This window comes from Thunnus maccoyii, chromosome 21, assembly GCF_910596095.1.
Source record: "Thunnus maccoyii chromosome 21, fThuMac1.1, whole genome shotgun sequence".
NCBI lineage: Eukaryota > Metazoa > Chordata > Actinopteri > Scombriformes > Scombridae > Thunnus > Thunnus maccoyii.
This window is the reverse complement of record NC_056553.1, coordinates 3,977,339-3,989,372: the sequence shown is the minus strand read 5'-3', so window position 1 is coordinate 3,989,372 and position 12,034 is coordinate 3,977,339.

Here is a 12,034-nt window from a genome sequence, read left to right as displayed (position 1 = left end):
AGTAAGGGTGTGTGTGTTCATTTCCAAGAAACGCACCTGTTTCAGTTTTACTCATCGTCATGAAACTGTTCTGAACTGTATGAACAGGTACAGCAGGAGTTCTTTGATGCGTTAAGCAACACAAATACTTTCGTGCATTTACTGAACTATTTTGTAGTTTCCTGAACGGGGTCAGGTACCCTACGTTGTGTAAAGGGTAAAAAATATAATTATGTAAATTCAGGGGTAAAATGATCTAAATGCGGATGGATAGTGAGAACAACAACAAAAAAAAGAGAAGTAAGAAATAAAAATGATTTTCAGTATTTTCAACATCTAAATCAGCTGATTTTATCCAGTCACTCTGTCATGAGGCAAACTAGTGAGCAGTCAAGGGTGTGTGTGTGCGTGTGTGTGTGAGAGAGAGAGAGAGAGAGAGAGAGAGAGAGAGAGAGAGTATCTGGGTCTGCGGCATGTGTGGTTGTCAGTCAATGTGCAGTAGACGTCCATATTTTTTACAGTCTATGGCACAGCCAATGCAGTAACAGAGTCTTGATTAATCTTTGATCCGCACTGCCTACTTTGACGGTTTGAGCTGAGTTCGTCACTCAGTCATGCGCGCGCGCGCGCGCACACACACACACACACACACACACACACACACACACACACGCCCTACTGTGGTCAAACCAGATATTATCTCTGAGTTAACTAGTGACCACACCAGCGGGCGTTTTCTTTTCTCACCAACAGCAAATGCTGACTTCAGTTATGACTAGTAAGACATCTGCTGCAAAAGTATAATCGTGCATATCTGAAATTCAAAGCCCAATACACATGAGCGACGTCATTTGTCCTAGGAAGAATGTGGTAGTAGTAGTGTAGTAATTACTACCCTTCTTGCAGAAACACAGATTATAATTGCGGCGCAACAAGTAAAAATAAAGCACTTTAAAGTGAGGGGCTGTGTAGTCTGTGTGTTTAATCACAGGTAGGGTCGCGGGTCTGATATTTATGGGTCCGGATTTAGGTTTCCGTACCGACTTTTGCGGGTGCGGGTTTGCAAAATAGAACCCGTGCAGGACTCTGAGCCAGGCTGGTGACTCTGAGTGTCGATCCGTCAGTCCACCACATTAGTCTAGACAAAAATGAAACATTAACGAGTAAGTACAAGTGCGTCGACCACCCGGGACTAAATCCTGAACATGGAGACAGACTTGAAAAATCAGAATATGTTACTGTCCTCTAGCACCACCATCTGGTCAAAATGATAACACTTTATTTTATGATCAAACACCTGCAAAACTCATGACATTCCCATCAACCTGTTTAGTGCTAATTAACATCCAGTATCCAGTTACCATAATAATCTCATATGTTCTCAGTAATGTTATCACTGACTGATGCTTTATAGATTTTCTTATGGTAGTGTCCATCCTAAGGTTGTAACTATTTTCTCTTTTTGTTATTGAGTTTTTGTTTGTTGGTTTGTTTTTGCATTGTTGTGTTTTTTTTTGTTAGTTGTTGTTAGTATCACCGTCTGTGATACTAACAAGCAGCTGAGTGATAGTGACTAATGTTTGTCTTGGTGGTGATATTGAAGGTTACGTTTCCATTACATGAGTATGATAAACAGGTATTATAAACAGGTTTTTGATTGGCAGGTGTCTCAGCCTGTCATACCCAAGTTTCAACTGGGAGACAAATATTTTAGATTCATTGTTTGATTACAGTGAAAACCGAAGCAGACAGACCAGTTGGCAACGTGACACATTCACTTCCTGTTGTTTTTTTTTCTTTCCAGTACAGAGCAGCATAAACAGGTAACAGAAGAAGTTAAACAGCAGGATGTCTGGGGTCAAGTGTATGGTATTTTTGGTGGTCGTGAACTTTCTGTGGAGTCTTGTCAGAGGAGGTGAGTGAGGCGTTCACAGCCTGTCTGATCTTATTCCAGTTTAAACATTAATCACAGATATGTTTAAACTTGGTATATTGTTCTGCATGTATTGTATGTTATAGTGAATGAAGATATTATATCAAAACTTAAAAAGGTCCAAAAAAGTACAAAAAAGCTACTCTACTCTTTTTAAACTTACATGTCACTGTTTGTGATTTATTGTTAATAACTTGTGTATCTTTTGAGTGTCATATGCTCATCGATTTATATCTATCGAATTACATTTGTGTTTTTAGCTTTTTTTAGCTGAAGCTTGTTGTGTAACACTAGATCAAAATCACAGATTGATACTGGGTAAAGTTGATACAATAGTGTTTAGCCAATCAGACTGTTTTGGTGTTATGTGTCAATGTTTATCCTGAAACAATGGAAGTGAACTAAGTTGTGTTTGTGCTACTTAATGCTGCTGAGTAACAATAAACTGTCATTGTACGAGGGTGGAGGCAGAAATCTCAAAAGGCAAATATCTGAAAATGTTGATATTGGCACATACATTAAAACAGAAACTATATACACAGCTACACACCCTCCAGAGTTAGTCAAATTATACAAATACAACAAGCTGATACTGTAGTTCTCTGCTTGAGGTGTCTAATATCTACAAATAGATTCAAGAAATACAGATGTCTTTTTATTCAGGTCAAAGGTCAAGTGGTAAGAGTGGTGTTGAGTAAAATACAAACAAAATCTTGGATTAAGAAAATACTTTAATTGAGAATCAAATATAAAGAATCAGTTGTTGTCAAAAATGGACTACAGTAAAATAAATCTGTTGTAGAATAAGAAGAAAAGATTGAGAGCTTTAACTTTTAAATTTGGAATCCTGCAGAACCTGTCGGGTTTCATTTCAACTCGCGTCATACAGTGCAACCTGAACACTTCTGTTTTTCACCGCAGTTAATCAGCATAAACAATGTAGCCAAGCCTGTAATACAACCTGCAGCTGCAGTCAGCTGTTTGGTGTTTTAAATTCCTGATGATGACGTTTTCTTGATCCTGAAAAGTAAAATGCAGCAACTCTATCAGCAAAAAACATAAACCTGTGTCTTCTTTTATGAGGTATTTCTTATTACATTTAAAGCAAATTAACAACTTACTTAAGTATATTTACTGTGTATGTATGTATGTATATATATATATGTATAATTATTATTATAAGTAGGGTTTTAGTGTAACAGACAAGTACCTTTAAGTTTAAGTAACTGTTGTTTTTGTTTCTCATGTGTTTTATTAAAAGACTCAGTCCATAATCCACAAAGCTGATTTCACACAACCAAAATTTCAAACTGTAACCAGCTGCTATCACTCCTAAAATCAACTGACAGGCCTCTTGATATATTGAGTTCAGAAAGAAAAAGGAAATATGTTTATTTTTCTACTTTTCCGATGCAATTTTGTTATTTCAGTGATTATAATTCTAATATGGTCATAAAGCTCACATGGATTTAGCTGCTGTTTCCCCTGAACTGAACCTTGCTGGATGTCTGTTTTCCTGATGTGTTGCAGATGTTGAGGTGTCCTGTATTTTCATGGAAAGCTGCATCTTACCGTGCAGCTTCCAGGCCGGTGATGAAGTACTCATCCACTGGTATAACGTGAAAGTAGTAAATACTGGAGAAAATGTACACTCATACTATAACGATGAAGACCAGTTCACACACCAGAACCAGCGCTTCAGAGGCAGAACGTCTCTGTTCAGGGACCAGATCTCCAGAGGAAACGCCTCGCTCCAGCTGACAGGGGTGGAGGTTCAGGACCAGGGCAGATACAAGTGCTACACCAGCACCAGTAGCAGACACCAGCAGTCATTTATAAACCTCAGAGTGGACGGTATGAGAAACACACAATAATACTTTTTTTTCTATATTTGCATTTAATTCATTCATTAAAGTGTCAAGAATGTGTCAAATTGGTGAATGTTTTCTATATTTTTAGTTTGGCAGTTTGTTTGGTTCTCAGTCAAACAGAAACCCTGAGTTATGTCCCAATTCCATATGAATATTATACATACTGTTTTATACACACATATTCCATGTGAACAGCACACATACTTTCAGCAAACATGTATCATATTTTTGTATAAATAAATGAGGAAGTGGTACAACACACCTCTGCTTTGTGCTTTGAGTTCAGAACATGTTTCCTTCAGTCTGTGTACAGCATTGAAAATGTCACCACAGTTAACTGTTATCCTCCACATGACCACTTCAAATGTACTTTCATAGAAAATAAAACTTTTTTCTTTTTTCATTTTGTTGCAGCTCCAGTACATAAAGTCAACATTCAGCAGGTAGAAAACAGGATCATCTGCAGCTCAGATGGGATCTATCCTGCACCGAAAATCACCTGGTCCACCAATCCTCCATCCAACGTGATTCTCCAAAACAAAACTGACGTCCAGCTCACTGAGCAGCAGCTCTACAACGTCAGCAGCTCTCTGATGCTCTCAGACAGCGTCACTGATCTGATCTACATCTGCACCATCAGCACTCGCAGAAACAGCAGGAGAGCCACTTTGAATAAACCAAGTAAGTATAATAAAAAAGACCTGCAGTCACAATAAAACTCCATGTGCTGGTTTAAACAGCTGCCATAAAACTTTAGTGCTACTTATACACACAAACAATCACTGTGTCAGTATTGACTAAATTTTTACCATTACAAATCTACTCTAGCTCTTTTTAACCTTACATGTCACTATTTGTTTCTGTTTGTTTATGATATGTATATCCTCTGCAGTTTGAATGTCATATTCACGTCGTTTTATAAAACAAACAATATATGTTTCAAAGTTTTAAGGTAAAAACTTGAGCTCGTTGTGTCTTATTCTTGGTCAAAACAACCCATGCACATCAAAATATTACTTAATTACTTTTTCATATTTGTGTTATTTCATTTTAGTTTCTATGAATGGTTCCAGCAGTGAAACAACAATCTCCTGCACTTCCTCTAACATTCCCCTAACAAGTCTGATTTGGAGATTCAACCACAGTCAGACCATCCTGACTCAGACTGGGGCCGACGTCCCGTACACATCTTCAGAGGAGTGGAGCCATCAGGTGATGGATGTGTCTGAGTCAGGCAACCTCAAGCTAAAGGACTTGTCTTCAAAACATGACGGGATATACACGTGTGAACTTAATAACGCTAAGGAGACGTACATAACAAACACCTTTCTTAGGATTAAAAAAGGTAAGATCATGTCACAGTAAATGAAGTGTAAGTGAGAAAACACTGATTGTATCAGTCATTTAATCTATGAACATAAAATCACTGGTTTAATAAAACTGCTACTGGTTGTTGGGAGAAGCTGCTAACATGAACTAAAACACAAGCAAATACTAACCAGCATAACCAGTCAAGTCTTAATATAAACAGTATAACAAAGACCAGCAGGGATTCAATAAGAAGGGCATCATCTGGCACCGCATGTGACATTATTACACATTGTTACACATCATACATCATATAAGTTACATACTGGACCAGGATTGGCTCCAGACTAGTCGTGATGTCACAAATCCTGCTTGTTGACCCGCCTCTAAATCAGGTTCTCAATGAGCACAGAGAACTTTCCACTTTCAGCAGATGAATGTGAAAACAAACTCTGCACATACATTATTCTGCACAGAGAAGCTCAAACATTAAACTGAAGGAACAAGAAGAAAAACAGTCTCAATATTTAGCTGCTGTCACTGGTTGAAATGACAGACATGAACTAGCAGCAGATCAGATCAGCTGTAGCTAATCAACATTAATTAAAGTTTATCTGTTAATGTGTCTGCAGCTGCTGTCTGGATTCAGACAAAGATTGTTTGTGAGTGAAAAGACAAAAATCACTCTGTAACAAACTGTACGACCACCAGATGAATGATACAAGAGGATTCAGATTCAATTATTGGATCTGATACTGTATTTAAAACTGAAAGGATTTAATAAAATGCATTAATGGAAAATAGATTAAATGACTTTTACCTGGAAACAATGAAAACATGTTAATACATGTCACAGGTGAACATTTTGATGCAACAGTATTTGTCGTTACACTTGTGGAAGTTTGGTTTGTAGGAAGTTCAATTAAAACTCTTTCTCTGTTTCAGACAGTTCAACTAAAGAGGCAGGAATTGTAGGCGGGGTGGTTGGAGCCATTTGTTTTGTAGTAATTGTAGGCCTGGGAGTATACTGGATATGTAAAAAGGTTAGAAAGGACAGACAGACAAATCAGACAGAAGCAAGAGACCAACAGAGCCCAGGACCATCCAACAGTGTCTCAAAGTAAGTGTATCCTCTGTACTGAATACAAAAACACTGCTGCACTATAATGAACTCTGTATGAGCTGCGACTTTGTTTAAGCAGAATATTGTATTTAGTTTTATTACTAAGTCATAAAGTTACATTTCCTCAAATCATTTTAGTTCATATCATGCTGTAATTCATTTATTCAATCATCAACTTTTGCAGATGTTGCTGTATGACTGATGCTTTGTGATACAAGTTGTGTTTATTGTTTATATCATGTTTTGCCAAACAGAGATCATAAAACACCAGGAAATAAAATGAAGTTACATAAAAATATAAACTGGCAAGACTGGGATGATAAAACATAGCAACACATTGAATATTAATACATTCTTACCTTTATGAATTAATTAAGTTGTTCAGTTCAAATCAAACTTTAAATTAATTTCTGTCTCAGCTAAAAAGATGAATCAGTTGTGATGATGATTCAAACTCAGGATAAATATATTGGAGATGACTTTAGGTTTGATCTTGATGTGTTTAAGCACTGATTTTTATTCTATTTTGTTTTCAGTCCGGCAGAGGATATTCTATTGAACAAGATAGAAAATGGGGGAGAATAAAGATGAAGGAAAATATATCCAGCTGCTCCATTGCAATGAAGCCTCTGATCACACGGTGCTGCTCTGAAGTGTGACTGTAATAAATGAATGTCGACAAACTGAGGTATGAATGTAAAAATATACAGGAAGTGGAAACTCTGGACAAAGAGACATGAAGACAAATGAAGGGACAAACTTCTCCTCTGGGGACTGAAGGATTAAATGATTCACTGTTTCTGCTCTACAATGAGCTTTTCAGAGTTTGTTTTTTTTGGTGGGAGACTCCAGCATTGTGTTCCTCCTACATCATGTCCTGATGCTCCAAAAATAACAACAAACCCACTGACAGAGACTGTTGGACAAACAAAGTCAGATAAGTAGAGGAGATAAAGCCAGAGACTAAATGTTTGGAGTTATGGGAATGTTTTACAGTGATGCTATGAAATGAAAATGAGGACATAAAATCTGTCTGTTTTGGACTCAATATATTTTTGCAGCTAAATCATCAATTCAATTTAAAGGGTCAGTCTGACATGTTGTCTGTCTTCTTGTTTATGTGTCACTGAATACGTTTCATCCACCTGTTTTATACACATTGTGAATTTGCCCATAAAACTTGCAAGAGGCTGCTTTGGTAGCCGTGTTGTTTAAATATCCCCTCCAGACATGTTTTAAGATGAAAATAAAATTCTCTACTTTGAGTTATAATTCTGTGTCCAATATGATAACTTGATTTCCCCACAAAAAAAGTTCAATTATCTCGTTAAAATCATTATAATGACATCTCCTCCACCAGGAATGTCTTTGCCAGATGACGTTGCAGTAAAAGTTGAACCTGGTTCAACAGAAGACTCTGCAGTGTTTTGCTTTCTGTCAGCACACTGCTGCCATTCAAATGACTGGGAGAGCTCTGTTTCTAAATGCAAAACTAATCTCTGTCTGAACGCAGCTTTAATTGACAGAAATTCAAAAAATCTGAAAGGCTACAAAATCTTTAAGGTTGACTGAGGTGGAAAAGTTGGAAAATCGATAAAAAAAGAAGATGTGACAATATCTGAAACAGTAGAAATGAGTTACAGAAAAGTATCTGCCATTGTTGAAATGATTTAGTGATGGTTTGGTCATTTTATAAATATTTTAAGACAGAATACTTCAAACAAGAAAGCAATCAATAGAGCCTTTTTAAATATTTCCTTCCTTGTTTGTTACAGGTTCTTATATTTGGAACGCCACGTCACTTTAAAATGTTGAAAAGTTACTTTTGACCTTGAAAAAAGTAGGTTCCACTAAATCTGCGAAGGTATATTTTTAATATATGATGTAGGAGGGTATTAGGACCAATGAAAACTATGAAACATAACTTTTGCAATTTCTCCTGGGTTGGGCCCTTTTTTGAGTTATATTGACTGGACTATAACGGTTCTTTAACATTTCCCTTGTTTGTTACATCTTCTTATATTTAGAGCACCTGGATTACTTTCTTGTTTGACGTTTTCTGTTTCTTTTTTCCCGTTTTCCAAGAGCACCTGACACATTTTTTTTATCTACGTTGGATTATGAGCAACCAGTCATCTGCTGTTTACTTCAAACTGCTGTAAAAACACACACTAATTCTCCTTTTTTCTTTTTCCAACTTTTCACAAGTTATACTTTTATTTCCGTTTGTTCTTTGGTCTCAATCTGTCAAAAGTGAAAGAAGATGCCTTTAACTTTTGTTGATAACACCAAAGCTGCCTTGAATACATTCATATCTTGTTCATTCATGTTTGACAATCAGCCTGCATCTCAAAGTCCAGTTTTCATTGTGGTTTCCGGGTTTTGTTCACTGTAGTGACTGAAACTACTAGTCAGTGAGTGAACCTGGTAACAGCTGCTGCAGCTGCAGAGGATGGACTGTGGTTTACTGTCTGTGTAGATTATTTATGTTTTTGTACTGTGTAGCAGTGAACAGGTCATTATGATTTCCATGTTTCTTTTTTTTTTACATTTCATTTAATGGGAGAGATCATGTTGTTAATGTCAAATCTCCACATGTGATTGTGTTTGATGGCTGTAACTGTTCTGATTTTGAGTTTGAAAACCTTTATGTGTGCTGAAAATATTGAGCGACAAACTTCGTTATCTTTCAGCTCGGATAATTATGAGGTTTTTACACAAGAAGACTGATATAACTTTTACTCTGTACATTTTTTGTAAGACGTCATAATAAAGGTACAATGCAGTGAATTAATGCAGGATGTATCAGCGCTCATTAACAAAGGATCAAATCATTAAGACTTTATGTGATTAGTTAACACTTAATAGTTTGCCAGTTAATGAATGTAAATTCACTGATACTTCTACTTAGTTACTAGCTAACTGTATACAAAGTAGTGTAAACTAGCTCCACCTCCAGCAGCTACAACAGTAACATGCTGCTCTAACACTGATGCTTCACTATTAATAATCTAATGATGTCATATATAATAATATATCAGTCAGAGGGACCAAACCACTACTTTTACTGCAATACTTTAACTACATCAAGCTCATAATACTTATGTACTTTTACTGTAGTAGGATTTTTCATGCAGGACTTTGACTTGTAATGGAGTATTTTTACACTGATGGATTAGTACTTTTACTTAAGTAAAAGTTCTGAGTACTTCTTCCATCACTGTGTACCACCAATTATCTGAATTCCAGTTACAGTAAAGCGCTTTTTATACTCAATGAAGCTGTTTTTTTCTTTTATCAAACTGGTTTTCAGATGTAAACATCAACATGTGGCTGCATGACCCAATGACCTTTATGCCACGTTTACAAGTTGGCAACAGTAGATGGATGTATTGTATCAGATTGTATCAGGCTTTCATTTTATATCCACAATAACTGTTGTTATGAAAACTGTCAGTTAATGGATGAAGTAACTGTAAGTATAAAGTACGTAAGGACTGAAGGATACTTCCTGCAATAATTCATGCATGAAATCATCATGACTCATGTGTTAATCAGTACTTAAGTATATGATTTGTACCTCTATTATAAACTGTTACCTATTTTTTTATGAATGCATTTTAAATAAAGGAGTGCTTTTGCTTCTACATTGTACTTCCGCAGGTATGTTTGATATTCTAGTAATCTTTCTCACACAAACTGCATTTCACATCTATACATAAAACAACCTTTTACCACCTGGGCCTTTACAATAAGGATGTGTTCGCTACCAGTCAGTACAGCTGTTTCAGTGAGACTGGAGCTGCCAATCACAGCTCAGAACTAGATAAGACAGGTCAAGACTGAATCCTGACTTAAGTTTACATGTGTTATGGCTGTATGAGGCTCACAAATAATGGAGATTTTGCAAGTCATAAATTCAGTTTTAACTTTTTGTCTGAAAATAAATAAATTTGTGGTTATTGTTTATGTTGTCTGTTATTATGTCCTGATATGCTATTCTATGTCAGTAGGTGGCAGTAATTAGACATGAATCCTCTGAGGACGTCCCAACTCAAAGATCATTTCATTAGCTCTACAGTGGACAGAGGAAATCAAACCCAAGAAGGTTCATACTGTATATGCTCAGACTCTAGTGCAGCCCTGAATGGTCTAAATCTTACCAAGATATTCTTTGTGAAATATTGCAATCTTTATGTAGAATTATTAATATTAAGAACAGTTGTAATGGGTACCAGCTCCTGTAGGCGTTTGAGGAAATGAAACAGTGAGTCAACTTGCCAAACATTGACTAAAAACAAACCAAGTAGTGTTGGCGGAAAATAAATCTTTGATTTGGTTCAAAATGAAGCCATAGTGTCAGAGGTTATGGAAAGGAGATCTTAGAGGAAGGAATATATGTCAGATCCAGCTAGAAGTAGAATATACTTTGATTATTAGGATTAGACTGGAACACTAAACTAAATCAGTGCTATCAGTGCTTTTTCTAAGAGGTCAATAGATGAAAAGGTTGGAAACTGCTGGTTTAATATTTAGCAATGAGTTAAATTTCATAAGCTTGTTGTATTACCACTTGTATAAAATCTTAAAGGACAGTTTTACCATTTTTTTTGTGTCTTAGAACAACAGTCAGGTGTCCATATGAACAGTGAAAGAGGTTTTCCTTGCTGTAATCATTCCTCCTGTTCATACTGGCTATTAAAAGATCCTTCAAATGTGATTTCAACGTACAAACAGTGTGTCCACATTGTTATTTAGTGAAAAAATGCATTTAAAAGTTGACGTGAAGCTTCTATTCAGCTTCAGCAGTCTGAGTTAGTCATATCAAGTGGATATCTGACACATATACAGTCTTTTTAGCAATAAATTCCCTCTTTGTGTTTCCTCGGACAGTGTTTCCCTGTTGAGCTGCAGGTGGAAGTATAGAAACAAAAAGAGGGACTTTGGCACTAAAAAGACTGTAACGTTGAAAGATATCTACTTGATTTGACTCATTTGGATGCTGAGGCGTTTTTTTTGTTGTTGTTTTTTTTTAACTATTTCCTGATATTTTATAGAGAAAACAATGAATCAATAATGAAAATAATTGTTAGTTGCACCCCTAGCCAACTTAATTCAACATATTTCCCATTTATTATCTTTTTATACAGAGACTGTTTTTCTCTATATGTATATACAGCATCTTCTGTGGGTTTATAGATCTTTATTTTATACACCGTCTGTGATTCTAACAAGCAGCTGAATGACAGAGACTAATGTTTGTCTTGGTGGTGATTTTGATTTACGTTTCCATTAAAAGGGTATGATGGTTGATAAACAGGTTTTTGATTGGCAGGTGTCTCAGCCTGTCATACCCAAGTTTCAACTGGGAGACAAATATTTTAGATTCATTGTTTGATTACATTGAAAACAGAAGCAGACAGACCAGTTGGCAACGTGACACATTCACTTCCTGTTGTTTTTTTTTTCTTTCCAGTACAGAGCAGCATTAACAGGTAACAGAAGAAGTAAAACAGCAGGATGTCTGGGGTCAAGTGTGTTGTGTTTTTGGTGGTCGTGAACTTTCTGTGGAGTCTTGTCAGAGGAGGTGAGTGAGGCGTTCACAGCCTGTCTGATCTTATTCCAGTTTAAACATAAAGATATACAGATATGTTTAAACTTGGTATATTGTTCTGCATGTATTGTATGTTATAGTGAATGAAGATATTACATTAAAACTAAGAAAGGTCCAAAAAAGTACAAAAAAGCTACTCTACTCTTTTTAAACTTACATGTCACTGTTTGTGATTTATTGTTAATAACTTGTGTATCTTTTGAGTG